This window comes from Bicyclus anynana, chromosome 20 (genome assembly GCF_947172395.1).
Source record: "Bicyclus anynana chromosome 20, ilBicAnyn1.1, whole genome shotgun sequence".
NCBI classification, from domain to species: Eukaryota; Metazoa; Arthropoda; class Insecta; order Lepidoptera; family Nymphalidae; genus Bicyclus; species Bicyclus anynana.
In genome coordinates this window covers 7213580-7228445 of record NC_069102.1, presented here as the reverse complement: position 1 = coordinate 7228445, position 14866 = coordinate 7213580, and positions in this window count along the sequence as shown.

The window sequence follows — 14866 nt, the reverse complement described above, 5'->3', positions numbered from 1 at the left end:
ATTCAACGTAAAAAATGAAAAATCTTTATTCATTAACTAAGTCTTACTATCAAGTAACAAGAGCAACTCATTCACCACACAGGACAACCTTAGTTACCAAATAACAGAATTATAACATTGAGAGTGTGTGAGTGTGTGTATATGAGTGTGTGTTTATGTGTGTTTGTGCGTGTGGTGCATGCGTGTGTGTGTTGTGAGTGCGTGTTTTATATGAAACTAGCGGACACCCGCGACTTCGTCCGCGTGGAATTTAGTTTTCACAAATCCCTCGGGAACCATGGATTTTTACACGATAAAAAGTAGCCTATGTGTTCATAAATATATCACAATACCAAATTTCAGCTAATTCGGTTAAGTAGTCGAGAGGTGAAAGAGTAACAAACATTCATATCATTAAAATCATCCTATTATAAAGGATAAAAAGTAGCCTATGTGTTAATCCAGAGTAAAATTTCCATTCAAAATGTTAGCCAAATCGCTTCAGTAGTAGCGGCGTTAAAGAGTACCTAACAAACATCCAAACATACACCCAAACATCCATACAAACTTTCACGTTTATAATATTAGCAGGAAGTAGGATAATTGCGTCGGTATCTTAAGAAAAGTTATATTTAAGTAAAAATTCAGTTTGTTCATAGTCTAGAATTTAACATCGTATAAATTCCATAGTCTAGTAGCACCTTGCGGAGTGCTTACATAATAAGGCTCCTTGCCTTTACAGATTAATTGACAGCACGTGTCCATGTCAACTACATTGTTAGCCTGTTTGTGGCTGATTGGCATACGAGTAGGACATATGGAATTGTTACGCAACTGGCGTTCATCCTTAAGCCCGGTCTACACGTCAATGATATAACTGTACAAATGGACTGCGCTCATTTGTACAGTTCATAGAACGTCGGTGGTACGTGGTACGTCGCATACCGAAAAAAACTGCGCCATTTTTCTACACACTTTCAACACAGTGTGCAGTTTTATCGTTGCCTTAGTCTAATGCCTTTAACCAATCAGTACCTAAGTCCGATATTTAATTATGATTTTTTAATTAATTTATACATACAGATCGATAAGCGGTAAAAGCACCTTTCGGCACTTAATCACACTTCAATAACTTATAGGTATTTTTTGCAGCTTACATTTCAGTTGTGCCCACTTGGTACAAACGAAAGCTACATACACAGGAGAATTGAATTGAATTACATATACGTATATATTAATGACGTTTTCGAACAAACAAACACTTTCGAAATATGTACTTTTGTAAGCAACAAATGAAAATGGAGAGAATTACAAAATATATCAAATTTTACGGTAGAAAAGGCATTCCTTTGCAAATATTTAGGTACTGCAAGTATGCATAATAACCTTTCGGGTCGTGTCAACAGGGGGAGACCCTGTAAAATATTCAATGGAAAGAGAGCTTGCGGGGTTAAAGAGAGGCTCGACCAAACCTCCCCCATTTATTATTTTACGAGAGAATATACAGTATTTATTTATAACTAGCGGACGCCCGCGACTTCGTCCGCGTGAAAGTCGTTGTAAACTTTCAACTACCCCTACCCTACCACTACCCTACCCCTACCCTACCCTACCCCTGCCCTACCCCTGCCCTACCCCTACCTTACACTACCCCTATCCTACCCTACCCTACCCCTACCCTACACTACCCCTACCCTACCCTACCCTAACCCTACCCTACTCATTAAGGCTGCACTTATTTATTTATTCCCCCCCCGCGAGTCGCGTCGAGCGCGGCAACCGTTACACAAAAATAATCCATATAGCATGAATTAGTATGCACGCGCGATGGCTTAGCGTATTTCTTGTATAACTTTGGTGTTTCTTTACCGATTTTTATGATTCTTTTTTTATTGAATAGGTAATAATGTTAACTTTTTTAGTTAGGGATGAGTGATGAGTGTTATAAACATAAGAGTAGACAAATTTAATTAGAAAGCTCCGAACTGCTAAGCTATCGGGAGTTACACGTAATATTGTGAGTCAACCATAAAAGATAGACATATATATGCTATTGTGTTTTTATAGATAATTTTAAGGAAAACATTTCCGTCATACATGATTTCTATGTAGCTTTAACCATTAAGGCTGTACACACGACGGAAGCTTAAAAAATTGAGTAACTTCTCCCGTTTTCTCAACATTTCTCTTCACTGCTCTGCTCCTATTGATCGTAGCGTAATGAAAAGTATACTATAACCTGCCCAGGAGTATGTAGAATAATTGTACCAAGTTTCGTTAAAATCCGGCAAGTAGTTTTTGTTTCTATAAAGAACATACAGACAGACAGATAGACAGACAGACAGACAAAAATTTTATTGATTGCATTTTTGGCATCAGTATCGATCACTAATCACCCCCTGATAGTTATTTTAGAAATATTTTTTATGTACAGAATTGACCTCTCTACAGATTTATTATAAGTATAGATTTTCTACTACTTATTTACACCATAAAACAACGTTATAAATGTAGATTGCTAATAATTCAATTGAAATCAGTGTTACTAATGGCAAACTAATTGAACGTTACAATCGTAATTAGTAATTTGTTCTTGATTAGTTTAATCTTCGTCTGAAACAAATTGCCATGTATCACCATCTGGCTTCGACATTCCATTGATTTATCGTCGATAGATATGCTAGAAAATATAATTTATTATGCTATAGGACAGACCGAAGAGCCATGTTAGCCCAGTGTATATGATCTGTTCCTTCAATTCGGATGAGGTTCGAATCGAGTCTGGGGCATGCACCTCCATGCATGTGCATTTTTTAAGAAATTCAATATCACGTATCTTAAACATCGAAGGAAAACATAGTGAGGAAACCTGCATACCTGAGAATATTTTTATTATTATTATTTACATAATCACGTTATAAATGTAGTCTATTGGTAATAATTCAAATTAAATAATTTCTACTAATGACAAACTAATTGAACGTTATGATTGTAATTAGAAATTTGTTTTTGATTAATTTAACCTAATAATGTAATTAGAAATTTGTTTTTGATTAATTTATCTTCATCTCAAACAAATTGCCATGTATCTCATCCATCTGGCTTTGACATTCCATTGATTTGTAGTCGTTATGCTAGAAAATATAATTAATTACATAGCATATACCTATAATATATATAATCTATATACCTTTATAAGTTATTTTTGATTGTATTGATTGTACAGTAAGTATAACGTATAGTTACTGTAAAATCAATATATTCGTAGGTAATATATGTAATATATTATGTAAGTTCTTTCGCGTGGATCCAAAAAATAGTTTCATTAATTTTTCAGCTGTCTTTCAGTAAAAGTCCTGTCAAATTCGGTCAGGCTGTTTTAAGGATTAGCTTTTAAATAATACTTTTTTAAGCATTTAGTGACAATCGGTTAGTTTAAAATTGCAAACAGGCACTTCATTTTTATTTGTATAGGTTATGTCGTCTAAATAAAACGAGAAAAGAAATAAATTTCGGGCGGAATAATAAATAATCAGATTTAATAAATAAACCTACAGTCCTATCAGGTTTCAGCATAGTCGTATTTAAAAACGAAATTAAAAAATATTTTTCAATTAAGATATCTTCTCTATTATAAATCAAAATGGCGAAATTTTGATTTATACTGAAAAGTTTATAAAATTTTACGATCGATGTTTTTCACAGTTTAAGCGAAATTTTAATCAAATATTCAAAACGTTGGAGTGAACAAACAGTTGTAACTAACTTCATCCAAAATTAACATGAAACAGCATTAAAATTAGCGGAATTCAGAATTATGTTATTGGTAAGTTTAGTGGTTTAAACAGTTTGCCGATTGATTTAGATTTTATACTAAACAAGGTTTAGTCCTTGGTGAAGCCCGCCTTTGTTTTTAGGATAAACTTTGTCTTGAACATAAATTATTATGTATATTTCATTAACTAAATATTTATTTTTAACTATGAGCTATGCTGCGCCATTTTAGCTATGAACCTACCTACCTACCAAAATAGTTACTTATTTTTGCGACTGTCATGTTGTAATGAGGACCATTGTAGCACGAGTGATTTTTGTACAAAGCCGAACTGCACAAAAAATCCATGCAGCCAATGCCATGAAACTATTTGAAAATTTAAAAAAAACATTGTAGTTTGGTAATGAACATTACCAAACGACCTGTAGAAATGAACTGATATGTTTGAGATTTTATATTGAGTAGATTACGAAATGGGAGTTGAAAAAAGACATTTCTGATTACCTACTGATTTAACAATGACCTAATCGATAATTATTAAAGAAAGATATCTCTAACAGAGCTGAATTTTGATAAAGACCTTGGGTACATCAAAACGTATCAAAAGTCCCCATGTATCACATAGGTGACAAAAATGCTATTCAACATTTTTAACCGAGTTGAAAAAAAGGAAAAGGTTTCTCAATTCGACCGTATATATATTTTTTATGCGCATAACTATCCGTATCCGTATATATATTTTGTTCGCGCATAACTACGTCGAATAAGGACCATAATCTAAAAAACCGAAAATGTTAAGTAACATTTTTGTCACCTATGTGATACATGGGGACTTTTTTACATTTTTGACTTGTCGGTTCGTACGAGTAAGTACACAGCATTATACCGAAATGTTACTTAGTTACGAATTCGTCAATAGAACTGTAAGGTTCTAATGGACCGGCTTTTTGGCTGTTGGGAGGCTTCGGCCGTGGCTAGTTACCACCCTACCGACAAAGACGTACCGCCAAGCTTTTAAGCATTCCGGTTCGATGTCGTATAGAAACCGAAAGTGGTGTGGATTTTCATCCTCCTCCTAACAAGTTAGCCCGCTTCCATCTTAGATTGCATCATCACTTACCATCAGGTGAGATTGTAATCAAGAGCTAACTTGTAAAGTATAAAAAAAGGACCGAATAAATAATAATACAAATATTATTTACGACCGACCACACTGCAGGACCATTATACTTAGAAAATTATAATTATAAATCCTTAAAATAAACATAGCTAAGGATTGAACTTCGAACTTCCCGTCCGGGTTTAAAAAAACGCATATAACTTATAGAGGTTGTCAAAAGGTCAGAAAATTCGCTTTAGCAAAGAGTAAAGCTATCTCGAATCCCAGTAGGTTAGTTTTAATCACAGCTCAAGTAGGAGTCGTAGTCAATTGAATAGTCAAGTCCATTGCTTTTCTCTCAGTTCTCGGAAAAGCTATACAGGACACGACTGGTTCAATTTTCTTGTGAACCCATAGACGATGCAAAGAAAAGATAATAAAATGGCATGTAATTTGTTCTTACGAATGCTTTTCAAAAGGAGGGAGATTTCGCTCCAAGATTCTATTAAATCAAAAGTTCATCAAATGTCTAAAAGTGAAGTCTAGATTCATTTACTTTAATTAGGCTTACTTTAAAAGTACTTTTGATACTTCAGGTAATGGTGATAATTTAATTTGAAAACCTATAATTACTTACTTAATTAATTAAACGCGCTGTTCTTCGGGCCAATTCACCCACTACGAGAGATTATTTTTATATCAAAGGTAATTCTATACTAAAAAGTACCTATTATATTCGTAAAAATTTGTGACGTTGTAATTTCTGGATCTACTGAACCGATTTTGAAAATTCTTTTACCACTAGAAAGCCACGTTATTTGTGCGTTTATTTTATCCCCGTATTCTCACGGGAACGGGAACTACGTGGGTGAAACCGCGGGGCATCTGCTAGTATCATATGCACATATAAGCAAGTAAAAGTCTCTGTTTTCTGAAGCTAGACAGTGTAACGCCGTAACGCGTTACGTTACGAAGCGGTAACATCCCATAAGAACTTATCACTCCAAAAAACAAATAAGTGAAATCGGAAAAACAAAGATCACAGCCTAACTGCGACGCAGCAGTTTTCCCCATAATACATCACTTGTGACACGCAATTTTCTTCTATGACAACACTTCGACGCAAGCCTCTTACGACTTTATAAGGATGCCTCGTTCAAACTCCACTTTGATGGGATACTTATACGATATATTGCTATCTTTCGAGTGATTCGCTTACTTTATTGCTTTCGTGTTTACTAAACCTTTATTTTCTACTTTTTACCTTAAATATAATAATATTAACTGATGATGCCTCAAAGCCGATTTCGGCTACAGCGACGCTTCAGACTCCTCAAATCAGGGTAAGGAACTCGGATGTATAGTTCTCTGGTGTGCTTTCCAGTGACTAATGTACCCTATTTTGGCCTTAAAAGTGCGACTACATAGGGCACAGGTTAGCACACCATCACAGTAATTGTATGGAATTGCGGCAGGTGGACGAAGCTTAAGATCATCTCGCTGCCGATCTAAGTCGAGTCGACGTTGTTGTTCAAACTCCTTTGTCTTGTCTTTCACCGTTTGTCTCCACTTTGCACGATTTGTAGTCATGTCCTCCCAACGCGAGGGATTTATATTACAACGTTTTAAGTGTCTTTTCAGAACATCTTTGTACCGAAGGTACTGGCCGCCAGACTTGCGCTTGCCATTCTGGAGTTCTGAAAAGAAGATGCGTTTAGCTACCCGCTCATCCGGCATTCGCAGGACATGCCCACAATATTAACTGAATAGCCGTGATAGCCTAGTGGATAAGACCTCTGCCTCAGATTCCGGAGGGTGTGAGTCCGAATTCGGTCCGGGGCATACACCTCCAACTTTTCAGTTGTGTGCATTTTAAGAAATTAAATATTACGTGACTCTAACGGTGAAAGAAAACATCGTGAGGAAACCTCCATACCAGATAATTTTCTTAATTCTCTGCGTTTGTGAAGTCTACCAATCCGCATTGGGCCAGCATGGTGGACTATTGACATAACCCCTCTCATTCTGAAAGAAGTTTCGAGCTCGGCAGTGAGCCGAATATGGGTTGATAATAAAAATGATTAACTGAATATAAAAACACTTAAAATACAGTAGTTATTAATCATACTTTTACTCGGTTCCGTGGTTTAGCCGTGAAAAGGTAACACACAGCAGACCCCTGTTCACATCTTTAAAAATACTGCTACTATATAGCTTATGTATTTTCGAAATGTGTATGTATAGTTGTAAAAAAACCAGAACAATTTAATTAAGAAAATTCTCTGGTATGCAGGTTTCCTTACGATGTTTTTCTTTCACCGTTTGAGACACGTGATATTTAACTCCTTAAAACTCACATAACTGACAAGTTGGAGGTGCATACCTCAGACCGGATTCAAACCCACACCCTCCGGAATCGAAAGCAGAGGTTATATCCACTGGGCTATCACGGTATTCACATAGATGTGTACTATGTATAGAATAGAATAGGAGGTATGTAACGTAGCCTATGCCCATTAATAAGACCTCGAATGATAAAAGCCCGCAGATGATAAACGCAACCATCTGTAAAGAGAACTTATCTAAATGAGAACTTGAGAGCTTAGGTATTTACTCCCGACTATTCTAAATGCGAGTGCAGAATTATTATATCATAAATTGAACTGGAAACTTTCATCTGTGTAATTCTATAAACGAAATATATTATGTAAAAACGCTTAGTCAAGTAATATATACATCAATTATTATCTTTCTACAAACTCTAACGCTTCGATAACTAAAAAATCGGGTCCGGGATAATATGTACATGCACTTCAGTATTGTGCATCTTTAAGAAATTAAATATCACGTGTCTCAAAGGGTGAAGGAAAAACATCGTGAGGAAACCTGCATACCAGAGAATTTTCTTAATGCTCTGCGTGTGTGAAGTGTGCCAATCCGCATTGGGCCAGAGTGGTGAACTATTGGCCTAACCCCTCCCTTTCTGAGAATAGACTCGAGTTCAGCACTGAGCCGAATATGGGTTGTTAGTGATGACATATTCGATTGATAAGTCTACGTGACCTATAATACATCAGTTTTCAAAGCGATAACGTATGAAGAAAGAGAATAGATTATAGCTTGGAATATGCACTGTTTCTCTCGCTGGAATACTCTGTCTGTAGTGTACTTGGATATGATAGACATAACCTAACCTTGCTAAGAAATTCAGGTTACACGACTCGCACGACATCCACCTACAATTGTAGCGGTAAGCATAAGAAAGCTTGGGTCTGAAATTAATGAAAAGGCGTAAAGCGATGACAAAACGATTGTAGACTTCACCGTCGATTGCGGTCACACTAAATTATTCAATACAATAATTTTAGCAGACTCAGAAGTGGATTACAAAATAAGAAAACCAATGTCGAACAAAGGTTATGATTATGATTCACAACATTTGTCAGGACAACTTAATTAACAAATCAAACTGTAATCAAAACAATACCCTAGAAAGGCAGAGAATGACCTTGAGTCACGCACTTGTGAACGTTGTGTGTAGGGTTAATGACGTCTTTGACAGTTAACAAACACTCCCCTTTTCCACTCAAATCACTCTCTCCGCCAATACCAAGTAACCCATAAAGAATTACACAACAAGAAATGTGGACGGCTCGAACGCCACGAATATACTGAAGCTAACCGCACGACGAACGCCTTATATCGCAAGTCATTCTTGCCAACTGATCGATACCCCTCTCTAACTCCCCACTCTTTACGGAAATGATGCGCCACTTGACGTCATATCCGTCTCAGACTACTATTTCCTACAATAAAAACATTATTTATTAGAAAATAGGTGTAAAATAAGTTTTATGTTAAAATCCTAATGGATTGTTAGTATAATGGCTTAGACTGCACAATTGCACATGCCATTTGGCCACCTCTGCAAGGAGCACTTAGCTCTTACACCTAAGATCCATTTAAGTGTTACTCCTCGTTTCTATATGCATTTGTGTCGGCTATGCGTTTGACTAAAAGGTACATACATTATTTCATTTCATTGGGGCCTTCACTTCAGAACATTCACTTTAATAGACCAGCTGGCCTATTCATTATTTTCGTCTTTATTATCAACATATTAAAATAAACATCAAATCAATGGACAAAATGTTTATTACCTACTGTGTTATATCCACCAGTAAGCACCGGATGACATCTTTACATAGAATATCACTTTCGTTAACGTCAAAGATAGCGAATTAGCTTGCTGGAAATTTAATAGCTTTATTGTAGAGTTTAAACTGACAATGACCAAAATAAAAAATAAATTAAGCTTTTGAAATATATTCGGATCCTTCATAAATTGCCTTTGATTTATGAGAGTTGCTAGCTTCTGCGTATTTGTGTGTATTTCACTCTTTCCCAGGTTTTAAAAAAGCATCAGGTTCATCCTTCTCACTAAAAATATTGACTTATTGCTTATGTTATTTTAGTTATACTTTATTTTATGTTTATTTAATGTTACGTATATTTTAAATAACCGATACAAATTTTGATTTAGAGTAGTTTTAATTTAAATTCAATTAATGAATGAGGCTAAGAATGCATGGCTAACTGGATCAAATCATTTCCCGACCAGACCAAAAACACAAAGGGCTTGGGACACTATAATATCAGCTTCAACGTTGAATTCTCTGCTTGAAGTCACATCTGGCAGGGACCGGGCGAGGCTTCTGGCATCTTCTAGACCAGAGTCAGGCCATTGGCTCCATGCTTATCCATCACCTAATACTGGCACTTTAATAGACCCAGAATCATTCCGCATTGCCGCTGCTCTTCGGGTTGGAGCTGTGCTATGCGCGGAGCACAATTGCACATCTTGCGGAGCCCGCGTAGATGAGCTCGGCCACCACGGACTCGCCTGCCCTTCAGGCGCCGGCCGCTTGTCCCGCCATTCCGCGCTTAATGACATCCTTAGAAGGGCGCTCGTCAGTGCTAACGTACCTGCCGTTCTGGAGCCTCAGATCGTGCGCAACGATGGCAAGCGTCCCGACGGGATGTCATTAATTCCCTGGAGTATGGGTCGTGCGCTGGTGTGGGATGCCACTTGTGCAGACACTTTAGCTGCTTCATACATCCAGTCGACCGGCAGAATTGGCGGGGCGGCGGCAGACATGCGGGAACGTCAAAAGTTTTTAAAATACAGTTGTCTCGGCGCCCAATATGAATTCGTCCCGTTTGGCGTCGAGACACTAGGTCCGTGGGGCAGGAGCGCTCAGACTCTCCACAAGGAGATCTGCAAACGCCTCAGAGAGGCAACAGACGACCCTCGGGCGGGCAGCTTTCTCGCGCAAAGAATTTCTATAGCAATTCAGCGCGGGAATGCTGCCTGCGTGATGGGCACCCTACCAAGGGCGGCAAATTTCGATAATTATTTCTAGGTATTAGTTTTAATTTTAATTTATTTTAATTTTGTAGTTGTAGTTATATTTCCTTATATTTTATTTTTATAATAAGTTTAGCTAATTTAAGTATTATCTTCATTAATAAATACTATTCCATTACATAAAATAATATAATAATCAATTATTATTACCAATAAAAAATACTCCATTAATGAATGTATAAATTAACATTTGTTTTTATTTTAAGTTTTTAACACTAAACTTCAATGCAGTTAGAAATTTACAGGAAATCAATATCAGGTAAGTAGGGGGTCTACCCAACACGGAAAAACATGGCACGGGGTCTACGACACAAAAAAGTTTGGGGAACTCTGCTCTAAACTGTGAGATACTATACCCGAATCTTAGCTTTCTGTACCAGTTGATTGGACGGTAAACCACAGCGATTATAGCAGGACCACTAGTTAATAATTGACAACACTCATCATTCTGACTAGACTATTAGTAGCGTGGCATGGACGAATGGCAGTGCTTTTGAGTTATGAGATAATGGTTATTACCACATATTAACTCATAACAAAAAAGTGCGAGTTGGACACGTGCAACGACGGTTCCGTATACATTTGAAAATAACAAATTAAATAGATATGTGGTGTCATCTGGATCGATTCCAGCAGCACTTTGCTTGGTTTATGCGGCACAATGCTGAGCCGTTACCTTTTTCAAGGTTGTGCCAAACATGACATGGTTTTTGATGCTTCAACTGCTTTAGTTTTGATTTTCAATTGTTCAGGTGGTTGAAGCATCAGAGACTACAATAGTGCATACTTGGGCATTGTGGTGTATGGTAATTTTGTTTAAATGAATGTTTTTTCTTTCTTTCTTTCGATATCATTACTACCTATTCCAAGTTCATGATCTTTTCCTTTACTTATCCTACCTACTCAGCTAAAAATACTCGTAGCTACCTTAATCATCATCATCATCAGCTAATGGACGTCCACAGCTCGATATAGGCCTGGAGAATCTGGCAAATTCTAGCTACAGAGTGTTCAGCATTGTAGCCTGCTTGGTGTCGTCGGTACCTGATCATCATTGCAGCATTTTGGGAGTCCAATGTCCATTGCCACTTCAGCTTTAAGACTAGTGAGTTGTGAGTAACTTACCACAAAACCTCTGTATAGCGCTGACTGAAACTCGATTATATTTTACAGCTCCAAATGCTTACATTTACACAGACACATTCTAAGTCAAAAGTCTGATATATCACAACTCCAAATGTTAACACAAACACACGGACTACGAAGTGATATTATAGAGGTTCCATTTTCCTTTTGAACTACGGAACCCTAAAAAATATAGTCAAGAGTCGTTGCTGAACTTCACTAAACGATCTGAGGATAGAGTTGGCAAGGTACCAGAAATACTATAGTGACCGCAGGCTGGATAAAAGATGATAAAAGTGTATTTTAAAGCTAACTTTATTACTAATGGCTGTTAGACTAACGACCACATTATGTATAGTCTGGCAAGTTCGTTGATAACATCATGATATGCGGGCGACGGGTGGAAAGACTGCACGGGTGTGAAATCGTGCGTGCGGGGAAGTGACATGCATCAGTTGTGGGTTTTTCATTTATCGCTACACGCCCCCCGCGCTATTAAGGGAGTGTTATGAACGAATTTGCCAAGCTATAGTGATTGTTATAAATTTTTGCCTCTACAAAATGTATTTTTTATTGGATTGGATAATGAATACAATACTAATAACTATTTACCAATCATGCCCACAAGGAATAATGGCAAGAAAATTGGCTGCATTGGACATTGGAGGCAATGGGGATGACGACTAGATTTGAATATATTGATTTTTACAATAAATTCAGGTAAATAAGGTCAATGATATCTAATTTATACATAAATAAGCAAAGATTGACTGGATATTTGCAAAATAAATAAGTTTATAAAATTTCAAAATCTATTAAAAATCTTTTATCGTAATTAGATGAGAATTCATACAGTTATAGCTTCCTTACATTAAATGTGACATTTTTTAATATGTGAATTATAAACATAAACGCAGAAATAACAAAGATATTAGTAATTTTGTTTAAACGCCCATACAAATCTAACGATCATTAAGTGCCTATGACGTCATTAGTTTGTATGGGGCGTTTTTCAGGGATCCGCGGCAGCGCCGCAAATCTGACATTTTGAATCCCTGTAGCTCCGAAAGTAATGATCGCAGATACCCTGTTACTTTTACAAAATTGCTTTACAATTAGCATACTCGTAATTTATACACAATTAAAAAAATTTACAACATCCCTATTAGCTGCGGTGAAATTAAATATAATAAACACATTAACACAAACCGTATGTGAACAACACGTTGATGTATAAACATAGTGTGATTTAGTGGCTTGAAATAACATTTATTGTTATCTTGTTTAAGTTTACAAACTGGCAGCTCGAGATTTACTACACCTGCTCGTAAAAATGGACACTAAAGTTTAACGGTGCTGTAAAGATCGCAGTTATTCCCTCATTTTACTTTTAGATTATATCAAAAGTGAATCAATCTAAATGATTGAATTGATACAGTCAGGAGTTTATTCATTCTCTGCATCATTAAGAATTATAAACTTTATAAGAAAATCAAGCAACAAAAACTTTTTTTAACACATTTATTATTATTTTTTTACAAGTTAGCCCTTGATTACAATCTCAAGGTAAGTGATGATGCAATCTAAGATCGAAGCGGGCTAACATGTTAGAAGGGGGATGAAAATCCACACCCCTTTCGGTTCTAACCCCTACACGACATCGTACCGGAACGCTATATCGCTTGGCGGTACGTCTTTGTCGGTAGGCTGGTAACTAGCCACGGCCAAAGCCTCCCACCAGCCAAAATAGGTGTCTGTATTTCAAATAATGTGTGTTCAAGTGTAAAAACGACAAAAATCCAAACAAACGACACATTTATTACCTATACGTTTATGTTTATGTATGTTTGTCTTTCTCTATATTCAGTTTTGTTTCCCAATTGTTGATAAAATTAAAACAATAATCATTTTACTTAATAAAACTGCTTTTTTCCTTACAAAGCGTTTACACGAAAAAAGTTCAAGGTCCAGATATCAGTAAACTATTCGCTATTCGTCAAAGAAATGTCAATCCAAGGTCTGAACAAATGTCGAACAGTGAAAGCACTTGGAAATTGTAAAAGGGGAATGAAAAGTTAAGTGCACAATGCTAAACGGAAAGAGAATGGAGGTCAGAGAAACATGCCACTTAGTTACAACTATAAAGCGGTTAGCACATTAGGTGTCGACTTTGTGTTGCACCATGTGGCAAAGACAATGACATTTTACACTATAGATATGCTACGTGCCTACAAAATCACATATGATTTGTGAAAAACTGAAATCCACTTATACTCAATACATGTACATTAGCAAGCGATTAATCGCTACAACCGCGAAACCGCTCGAGACGCACACACCACGATTTAAAATCGCAATGCGACCCGCAGTTTGAAGATGGATTTCAAGGTGGCAGTTTGTTGTTGCTTTGATAATAAGAAAAAGAAGACGTCAACCCGATTTTCGAAATAATTACATCCATATTGACGCAAAGTAGCGTCGTATAAAGCTGGTCTTTTCTGTACTTCCACGATGATTATTTGAGATAAACTTTAATATTCTGGTTCGTTTAAAACATACTCCGACTTGGTGGATGACATGGTTGAAATTGCTCGACAATGCTCTGCTACTCAAGACAGTCTACCGAATACTGACCAAAAAACCGCCCGCGGTTAACGCCAGTGCGTGCGCGTCAACTAAGTTACAAATTTGGCCGCAGGTGCGACCGCTTGTATTAGTTTTCTAAGGGCACAAATTCACACGATTAAAAACCAGAGCGGATTAACCGTAGTGCGGCCTAGGCCTTAAATTATTGCCGTAACGGCACTGATAATGCGTTGCTGAGCAGGTTTGTATTTGAAAAACGATATTATTTCTAGACAGAATATCCCTCTGCGTTATAAAATAGGAATGATGACAGTTCTTATTGTGTATAAATTAAGATTATGTTAATAGTAAAGCAATTTTGTAAAAGTAACATTGTGTCTGCGATCATTAGGTACTTTCGGAGCTACATTGATTTAAAGGGACATATTTGCGGCACTGCCACATATAAAATGGCACAAATGAATGACGTCATCGTTCATAGTGATCGTTAGATTTGTATGGACATTAATGACCTCATACAGCCGAATGTCTCATGAAGATCGTTATATTCAAACCTAGCCATCATCCCCATTCACCTACATAGTGCGTATGACACCTTAGAGTCCTAGAAATATTAATGGAACTCGTTTGAAGAATAACTTAGTAATTCAGCTCCGATACGCCCAGAAAATGCCGTATAAAAGCAACAAAAGGCGCCTAGACTTACTCGCCTGGAATTTATAAGAAATATAATTTATTCTTATTGAAATACAGTACGCGTATTTCCAGACAATATACTGGGTATAGTCGTATTTCTGTAATTTCTATTGTTATTTGATTTGTGCTCATTGGACCCATGGTAGGTGCTTTTTTATTCTTTACAAGTTAGCCCTTG